Source organism: Pseudophryne corroboree, chromosome 7 (genome assembly GCF_028390025.1).
Source record: "Pseudophryne corroboree isolate aPseCor3 chromosome 7, aPseCor3.hap2, whole genome shotgun sequence".
NCBI classification, from domain to species: domain Eukaryota; kingdom Metazoa; phylum Chordata; class Amphibia; order Anura; family Myobatrachidae; genus Pseudophryne; species Pseudophryne corroboree.
This window is the reverse complement of record NC_086450.1, coordinates 163,316,024-163,326,295: the sequence shown is the minus strand read 5'-3', so window position 1 is coordinate 163,326,295 and position 10,272 is coordinate 163,316,024.

The window sequence follows — 10,272 nt, the reverse complement described above, 5'->3', positions numbered from 1 at the left end:
AAGGCCGATGCCCAATGTCATAGTAGAGGGCATGTCAAATCTAAAAAGCAAAAGTTCAGTAAAATGACCCAAAAAATAAATGTAAATGGTCTGAGAAGAAACGTAAACTTGCCAATATGCCATTTATGACACGGAGTGACAAGGAACAGCTAAGGCCCTGGCCTATGTTCATGACTAGTGGTTCAGCTTCACATGATGATGGAAGCCCTCATACTCCCGATAGAAAAATTAAAAGAGTTAAGCTGGCAAAAGCAGAGCAAAGAACTGTGCGTTCTAAGATGGTATCACAAATCCCCAAGGCGAGTCCAAGTGTGTCGGCGGTTGTGATGCCTGACCTTCCCAACACTGGACGGAAAGAGGTGGCTCCTTCCACTATTTGCACACCCTCTGCAAGTGCTGGAAGGAACACCCACAGTCCAGTTTGTGATATTCAAATTGAAGATGTCACTGTTGAAGTACCCCAGGATGAGGATATGGATGTTGCTGGCGCTGAGGAGGAAGTTGATGAGCTGGATTCTGATGGTGATGTGGTTTGTTTAAATCAGGCACCAGGGGAGACACCTGTTGTCCATGGGATGAATAAGCCCATTGTGATGCCTGGGCAAAATACCAAAAAAAGCCTCCTCTTCGGTGTGGAATTATTTCTCCACAAATCCAGACAACAGGTGTCAATCCGTGTGTTGCCTCTGTCAATCTATAGTAAGTAGGGGTAAGGACATTAACCACCTAGGAACATCCTCCCTTATACGTCCCCTGCTGCACATTCATCAGAAGTCAGAGTCAAGTTGTGAAACTTTGGATACGAGTGTAAGCAGTCCACTGACAACTAAATCGCTTCTTCTTCTTGTACCCAAGCTCCTGCAAGCCACACCACCAACTCCCTCAACGTCAACTTCCTTCTCAGTCAGGAACGTCAGTAGTCCTGCAGGCCATGTCACTGGCAAGACTGAGGAGTCCTCTCCTAACTGGGATTCCTCCAGAGGATCCATGAGTGGTATGCCCACTGCTGCTGTTGCTGCCGCTGCTGTTGTTGCTGCTGGGAGTCAATCGTCATCCCAGAGGGAAAGTCGGAAGACCACTTGTACTACTTCCAGTAAGCAATTGACTATCCAACAGTCCTTTGTGAGGAAGATGAAATATGACAGCAGTCATCCTGTTGCAAAGCGGATAACTGAGGCCTTGACAGCTATGTTGGTGTTAGACGTGCATTTGGTATCTGCCATTAATTCAGTGGGACTTAGAGAATTGCTTGAGGTAGTGTGTCCCCAGTACCAAATCCCATCTAGGTTCCACTTCACTAGGCAGGCGGTACCGAGAATGTACAGAGACGTCAGAAAAAGTGTCCTCAGTGTCCTAAAAAATGCAGTTTTACCCACTGTCCACTTAACCACGGACATGTGGACAAGTGGAACAGGGCAGACTAAGGACTATATGACTGTGACAGCCCACTGGGTAGATGTATTGCCTCCCGCAGAAACAACAGCAGTGGCACCAGTAGCAGCATCTCGCAAATGCCAACTCGTTCCTAGGCAGGCACTGCTTTCCAAAACAGGCACACCACTGACAACCTCTTACGGAAACTGAGGGACATCATTGCACAATGGCTTACCCCAATTAGACTCTCCTGGGGATTTGTGTTATCGGGCAACGCCACCAATATTGTGCATAAATTACATCTGGGCAAATTCCAGCACGTCCCATGTTTTGCACAAACAATTAATTTGGTGGTACAGAATTTTTTTTTAAATGACAGGGGCATGCAGGAGATGCTGTCGGTGACCCGAAAAACTGCGGCCCACTTTCGACATTCAGCCACCGCGTGCCGAAGACTGGAGCGCCAGCAAACAATCCTGAACTTGCCTGCCATCACCTGAAGCAAGAGGTGGTACCGAGGCGAAATTCAACACCCTATATGCTACAGAGGATGGAGGAGCAGCAAAAGGCCATTCAAGCCTATACATCCACCTACAATATAAGCAAAGGAGGGGGAATGCACCTGACTCAAGCGCAGTGGAGAATGATTTCTGTCTTGTGCAAGGTTCTCCAACCCTTGAACTTGCCACATGTGAAGTCAGTTCAGACACTGTCAGGTCATTCCCCTCATCAGGCTTTTGCAGAAGCAGCTGGAGAGATTGAAAGAGGAGCAACAGTAATGGGCCCTACACATTGAGCAATCTTCCGCCGAGCTGCCCGACGGCGGATACGGCCAAAGGGCGACTCGGCGGCGGGGGGGGGGGGGCAGTGACGGGGGAGTGAAGTTTCTTCACTCTCCCCATCACCCGGCTCCATAGAAGTGCAGGCAAATATGGACGAGATTGTCCATATTGGCCTGCATGCACAGGCGACGGGGCACCAGCGATGAACGAGCACGGGGCCGCGCATCGTATATTGCTGGTGCCTCCACACTGAAAGATATGAACGGTATCTCGTTCATTAATGAACAAGATCATTCATATCTTTCACTAATATTTAGAGATGAGCGGGTTCGGTTTCTTTGAATCCGAACCCGCACGAACTTCACTTTTTTTTCCACGGGTCCGAGCGACTCGGATCTTCCCGCCTTGCTCGGTTAACCCGAGCGCGCCCGAACGTCATCATGACGCTGTCGGATTCTCGCGAGGCTCGGATTCTATCGCGAGACTCGGATTCTATATAAGGAGCCGCGCGTCGCCGCCATTTTCACTCGTGCATTGAGATTGATAGGGAGAGGACGTGTCTGGCGTCCTCTCCATTAGAATAGAGATAGATAGATTAGATAGAGAGAGATTGTGCAGAGTCGCAGACAGAGTTAGTTTACCACAGTCAGTGACCAGTGCAGTTGCTAGTTAACTTTTATTTAATATAATATATCCGTTCACTTCTCTCTGCTATATCCGTTCTCTGCCTGAAAAAAAAAACGATACACAGCACAGTCAGTCACACAGTGTGACTCAGTCTGTGTGCACTCAGCTCAGCCCAGTGTGCTGCACAGTCATCAATGTATAAATTAAAAGCTTATAATTAATTGTGGGGGAGACTGGGGAGCACTGCAGGTTGTTAGCAGGAGCCAGGAGTACAATTATATTAATTAACAGTGCACACTTTTGCTGCAGGAGTGGTGACCAGTGCCTGACCACCAGTATAGTATTGTTGTATACTACTAATATCTCTTTAAATATCAACCAGTCTATATTAGCAGCAGACACAGTACAGTGCGGTAGTTCACGGCTGTGGCTACCTCTGTGTCGGCACACGGCAGGCAGTCCGTCCGACCAGAATTGTATTATTTATTATTATATACCTACCACCTAACCGTGGTTTTTTTTTCATTCTTTATACCGTCATAGTGTCATCCTAATTGTTACGAGTATACTACTATCTCTTTATCAACCAGTGTACAGTGCGGTAGTTCACGGCTGTGGCTACCTCTGTGTCGGCACACGGCAGGCAGTCCGTCCGACCAGAATTGTATTATTTATTATTATATACCTACCACCTAACCGTGGTTTTTTTTTCATTCTTTATACCGTCATAGTGTCATCCTAATTGTTACGAGTATACTACTATCTCTTTATCAACCAGTGTACAGTGCGGTAGTTCACGGCTGTGGCTACCTCTGTGTCGGCACACGGCAGGCAGTCCGTCCGACCAGAATTGTATTATTTATTATTATATACCTACCACCTAACCGTGGTTTTTTTTTCATTCTTTATACCGTCATAGTGTCATCCTAATTGTTACGAGTATACTACTATCTCTTTATCAACCAGTGTACAGTGCGGTAGTTCACGGCTGTGGCTACCTCTGTGTCGGCACACGGCAGGCAGTCCGTCCGACCAGAATTGTATTATTTATTATTATATACCTACCACCTAACCGTGGTTTTTTTTTCATTCTTTATACCGTCATAGTGTCATCCTAATTGTTACGAGTATACTACTATCTCTTTATCAACCAGTGTACAGTGCAGTAGTTCACGGCTGTGGCTACCTCTGTGTCGGCACACGGCAGGCAGTCCGTCCGACCAGAATTGTATTATTTATTATTATATACCTACCACCTAACCGTGGTTTTTTTTTCATTCTTTATACCGTCATAGTGTCATCCTAATTGTTACGAGTATACTACTATCTCTTTATCAACCAGTGTACAGTGCGGTAGTTCACGGCTGTGGCTACCTCTGTGTCGGCACACGGCAGGCAGTCCGTCCGACCAGAATTGTATTATTTATTATTATATACCTACCACCTAACCGTGGTTTTTTTTTCATTCTTTATACCGTCATAGTGTCATCCTAATTGTTACGAGTATACTACTATCTCTTTATCAACCAGTGTACAGTGCGGTAGTTCACGGCTGTGGCTACCTCTGTGTCGGCAGTCGGCAGGGAGTCCGTCCATCCATAATTGTATTATTATTATAATATATACCACCTAACCGTGGTTTTTTTTTCATTCTTTATACCGTCATAGTGTCATACTAGTTGTTACGAGTATACTACTATCTCTTTATCAACCAGTGTACAGTGCGGTAGTTCACGGCTGTGGCTACCTCTGTGTCGGCAGTCGGCAGGCAGTCCGTCCATCCATAATTGTATTATTATTATAATATATACCACCTAACTGTGGTTTTTTTTGCATTCTTTATACCGTCGTCATAGTGTCATACTAGTTGTTACGAGTATACTACTATCTCTTTATCAACCAGTGTACAGTGCGGTAGTTCACGGCTGTGGCTACCTCTGTGTCGGCAGTCGGCAGGCAGTCCGTCCATCCATAATTGTATTATTATTATAATATATACCACCTAACCGTGGTTTTTTTTTCATTCTTTATACCGTCGTCATAGTGTCATACTAGTTGTTACGAGTATACTACTATCTCTTTATCAACCAGTGTACAGTGCGGTAGTTCACGGCTGTGGCTACCTCTGTGTCGGCAGTCGGCAGGCAGTCCGTCCATCCATAATTGTATTATTATTATAATATATACCACCTAACCGTGGTTTTTTTTTCATTCTTTATACCGTCGTCATAGTGTCATACTAGTTGTTACGAGTATACTACTATCTCTTTATCAACCAGTGTACAGTGCGGTAGTTCACGGCTGTGGCTACCTCTGTGTCGGCAGTCGGCAGGCAGTCCGTCCATCCATAATTGTATTATTATTATAATATATACCACCTAACCGTGGTTTTTTTTTCATTCTTTATACCGTCGTCATAGTGTCATACTAGTTGTTACGAGTATACTACTATCTCTTTATCAACCAGTGTACAGTGCGGTAGTTCACGGCTGTGGCTACCTCTGTGTCGGCAGTCGGCAGGCAGTCCGTCCATCCATAATTGTATTATTATTATAATATATACCACCTAACCGTGGTTTTTTTATACCACCTAACCGTGGCAGTCCGTCCATAATTGTATACTAGTATCCAATCCATCCATCTCCATTGTTTACCTGAGGTGCCTTTTAGTTCTGCCTATAAAATATGGAGAACAAAAAAGTTGAGGTTCCAAAATTAGGGAAAGATCAAGATCCACTTCCACCTCGTGCTGAAGCTGCTGCCACTAGTCATGGCCGAGACGATGAAATGCCAGCAACGTCGTCTGCCAAGGCCGATGCCCAATGTCATAGTACAGAGCATGTCAAATCCAAAACACCAAATATCAGAAAAAAAAGGACTCCAAAACCTAAAATAAAATTGTCGGAGGAGAAGCGTAAACTTGCCAATATGCCATTTACCACACGGAGTGGCAAGGAACGGCTGAGGCCCTGGCCTATGTTCATGGCTAGTGGTTCAGCTTCACATGAGGATGGAAGCACTCAGCCTCTCGCTAGAAAACTGAAAAGACTCAAGCTGGCAAAAGCACCGCAAAGAACTGTGCGTTCTTTGAAATCCCAAATCCACAAGGAGAGTCCAATTGTGTCGTTTGCGATGCCTGACCTTCCCAACACTGGACGTGAAGAGCATGCGCCTTCCACTATTTGCATGCCCCCTGCAAGTGCTGGAAGGAGCACCCGCAGTCCAGTTCCTGATAGTCAGATTGAAGATGTCAGTGTTGAAGTACACCAGGATGAGGAGGATATGGGTGTTGCTGGCGCTGGGGAGGAAATTGACCAGGAGGATTCTGATGGTGAGGTGGTTTGTTTAAGTCAGGCACCCGGGGAGACACCTGTTGTCCGTGGGAGGAATATGGCCGTTGACATGCCAGGTGAAAATACCAAAAAAATCAGCTCTTCGGTGTGGAGGTATTTCACCAGAAATGCGGACAACAGGTGTCAAGCCGTGTGTTCCCTTTGTCAAGCTGTAATAAGTAGGGGTAAGGACGTTAACCACCTCGGAACATCCTCCCTTATACGTCACCTGCAGCGCATTCATAATAAGTCAGTGACAAGTTCAAAAACTTTGGGTGACAGCGGAAGCAGTCCACTGACCAGTAAATCCCTTCCTCTTGTAACCAAGCTCACGCAAACCACCCCACCAACTCCCTCAGTGTCAATTTCCTCCTTCCCCAGGAATGCCAATAGTCCTGCAGGCCATGTCACTGGCAAGTCTGACGAGTCCTCTCCTGCCTGGGATTCCTCCGATGCATCCTTGCGTGTAACGCCTACTGCTGCTGGCGCTGCTGTTGTTGCCGCTGGGAGTCGATGGTCATCCCAGAGGGGAAGTCGTAAGCCCACTTGTACTACTTCCAGTAAGCAATTGACTGTTCAACAGTCCTTTGCGAGGAAGATGAAATATCACAGCAGTCATCCTACTGCAAAGCGGATAACTGAGTCCTTGACAACTATGTTGGTGTTAGACGTGCGTCCGGTATCCGCCGTTAGTTCACAGGGAACTAGACAATTTATTGAGGCAGTGTGCCCCCGTTACCAAATACCATCTAGGTTCCACTTCTCTAGGCAGGCGATACCGAGAATGTACACGGACGTCAGAAAAAGACTCACCAGTCTCCTAAAAAATGCAGTTGTACCCAATGTCCACTTAACCACGGACATGTGGACAAGTGGAGCAGGGCAGGGTCAGGACTATATGACTGTGACAGCCCACTGGGTAGATGTATGGACTCCCGCCGCAAGAACAGCAGCGGCGGCACCAGTAGCAGCATCTCGCAAACGCCAACTCTTTCCTAGGCAGGCTACGCTTTGTATCACCGCTTTCCAGAATACGCACACAGCTGAAAACCTCTTACGGCAACTGAGGAAGATCATCGCGGAATGGCTTACCCCAATTGGACTCTCCTGTGGATTTGTGGCATCGGACAACGCCAGCAATATTGTGTGTGCATTAAATATGGGCAAATTCCAGCACGTCCCATGTTTTGCACATACCTTGAATTTGGTGGTGCAGAATTTTTTTAAAAACGACAGGGGCGTGCAAGAGATGCTGTCGGTGGCCAGAAAAATTGCGGGACACTTTCGGCGTACAGGCACCACGTACAGAAGACTGGAGCACCACCAAAAACTACTGAACCTGCCCTGCCATCATCTGAAGCAAGAAGTGGTAACGAGGTGGAATTCAACCCTCTATATGCTTCAGAGGTTGGAGGAGCAGCAAAAGGCCATTCAAGCCTATACAATTGAGCACGATATAGGAGATGGAATGCACCTGTCTCAAGTGCAGTGGAGAATGATTTCAACGTTGTGCAAGGTTCTGATGCCCTTTGAACTTGCCACACGTGAAGTCAGTTCAGACACTGCCAGCCTGAGTCAGGTCATTCCCCTCATCAGGCTTTTGCAGAAGAAGCTGGAGGCATTGAAGAAGGAGCTAACACGGAGCGATTCCGCTAGGCATGTGGGACTTGTGGATGCAGCCCTTAATTCGCTTAACAAGGATTCACGGGTGGTCAATCTGTTGAAATCAGAGCACTACATTTTGGCCACCGTGCTCGATCCTAGATTTAAAGCCTACCTTGGATCTCTCTTTCCGGCAGACACAGGTCTGCTGGGGTTGAAAGACCTGCTGGTGACAAAATTGTCAAGTCAAGCGGAACGCGACCTGTCAACATCTCCTCCTTCACATTCTCCCGCAACTGGGGGTGCGAGGAAAAGGCTCAGAATTCCGAGCCCACCCGCTGGCGGTGATGCAGGGCAGTCTGGAGCGACTGCTGATGCTGACATCTGGTCCGGACTGAAGGACCTGACAACGATTACGGACATGTCGTCTACTGTCACTGCATATGATTCTCTCAACATTGATAGAATGGTGGAGGATTATATGAGTGACCGCATCCAAGTAGGCACGTCACACAGTCCGTACTTATACTGGCAGGAAAAAGAGGCAATTTGGAGGCCCTTGCACAAACTGGCTTTATTCTACCTAAGTTGCCCTCCCACAAGTGTGTACTCCGAAAGAGTGTTTAGTGCCGCCGCTCACCTTGTCAGCAATCGGCGTACGAGGTTACATCCAGAAAATGTGGAGAAGATGATGTTCATTAAAATGAATTATAATCAATTCCTCCGCGGAGACATTGACCAGCAGCAATTGCCTCCACAAAGTACACAGGGAGCTGAGATGGTGGATTCCAGTGGGGACGAATTGATAATCTGTGAGGAGGGGGATGTACACGGTGATATATCGGAGGGTGAAGATGAGGTGGACATCTTGCCTCTGTAGAGCCAGTTTGTGCAAGGAGAGATTAATTGCTTCTTTTTTGGGGGGGGTCCAAACCAACCCGTCATATCAGTCACAGTCGTGTGGCAGACCCTGTCACTGAAATGATGGGTTGGTTAAAGTGTGCATGTCCTGTTTTGTTTATACAACATAAGGGTGGGTGGGAGGGCCCAAGGATAATTCCATCTTGCACCTCTTTTTTCTTTTCTTTTTCTTTGCATCATGTGCTGATTGGGGAGGGTTTTTTGGAAGGGACATCCTGCGTGACACTGCAGTGCCACTCCTAGATGGGCCCGGTGTTTGTGTCGGCCACTAGGGTCGCTAATCTTACTCACACAGCTACCTCATTGCGCCTCTTTTTTTCTTTGCGTCATGTGCTGTTTGGGGAGGGTTTTTTGGAAGGGACATCCTGCGTGACACTGCAGTGCCACTCCTAGATGTGCCCGGTGTTTGTGTCGGCCACTAGGGTCGCTAATCTTACTCACACAGTCAGCTACCTCATTGCGCCTCTTTTTTTCTTTGCGTCATGTGCTGTTTGGGGAGGGTTTTTTGGAAGGGCCATCCTGCGTGACACTGCAGTGCCACTCCTAGATGGGCCCGGTGTTTGTGTCGGCCACTAGGGTCGCTTATCTTACTCACACAGCGACCTCGGTGCAAATTTTAGGACTAAAAATAATATTGTGAGGTGTGATGTGTTCAGAATAGGCTGAAAATGAGTGTAAATTATGTTTTTTGAGGTTAATAATACTTTGGGATCAAAATTACCCCCAAATTCTATGATTTAAGCTGTTTTTTAGGGTTTTTTTTAAAAAAACACCCGAATCCAAAACACACCCGAATCCGACAAAAAAAATTCGGTGAGGTTTTGCCAAAACGCGGTCGAACCCAAAACACGGCCGCGGAACCGAACCCAAAACCAAAACACAAAACCCGAAAAATTTCCGGCGCTCATCTCTACTAATATTGCGCAGTGTGTAGTGCCCTTATGACGGTGCGATTCCGCTAAGTAAGTGGGACTTGTGGATGGAGCCCTTCATTCGCTTTGCCAGGATTCAAGGGTGGTCAGTCTGTTGAAATCAGAGCACTACAATTTGGCCACCGTGCTCGATCCTAGGTTTAAAGCCTACGTTATATCTCACTTTCCGGCAGACACAAGTCTGAAGAGGTTCAAAGACCTGCTGGTGAGAAAATTGTCAATTCAAGCGGAACGTGAATCATCAACAGCTCCTCCTTCATTTTCTCCTGCAACTGTGGCTGCGAGAAAAAGGATCAGATTTCTTAGCCCACCTTGCTGGAGGTGATGCAGGGCAGTCAGGAGCGAGTGCTCACATCTGGTCCGGACTGTTGGACCTGCCAACGATTACTGACATGTCTACTGTCACTGCATATGATTCTGTTACCATTGAAAGAATGGTGGAGGATTATATGAGTGACAGCATCCAAGTAGGCATGGCAGACAGTCCGTACGTACGTATACTGTCAGTAAAAAGAGGCAATTTGGAGACCCTTGCACAAGCTGGCTTTATTTTATATAAGTTGCCCCCTCCTCCAGTGTGCACTCCGAAAGAGTGTTTAGTGCAGCCGGTAACCTTGTCAGCGATCTGCGTAGGAGTTTACTTCTACAAAATGTGGAGAAGATGATGTTCATCAAAATTAATTATAAATTCCTCCGGGAAGA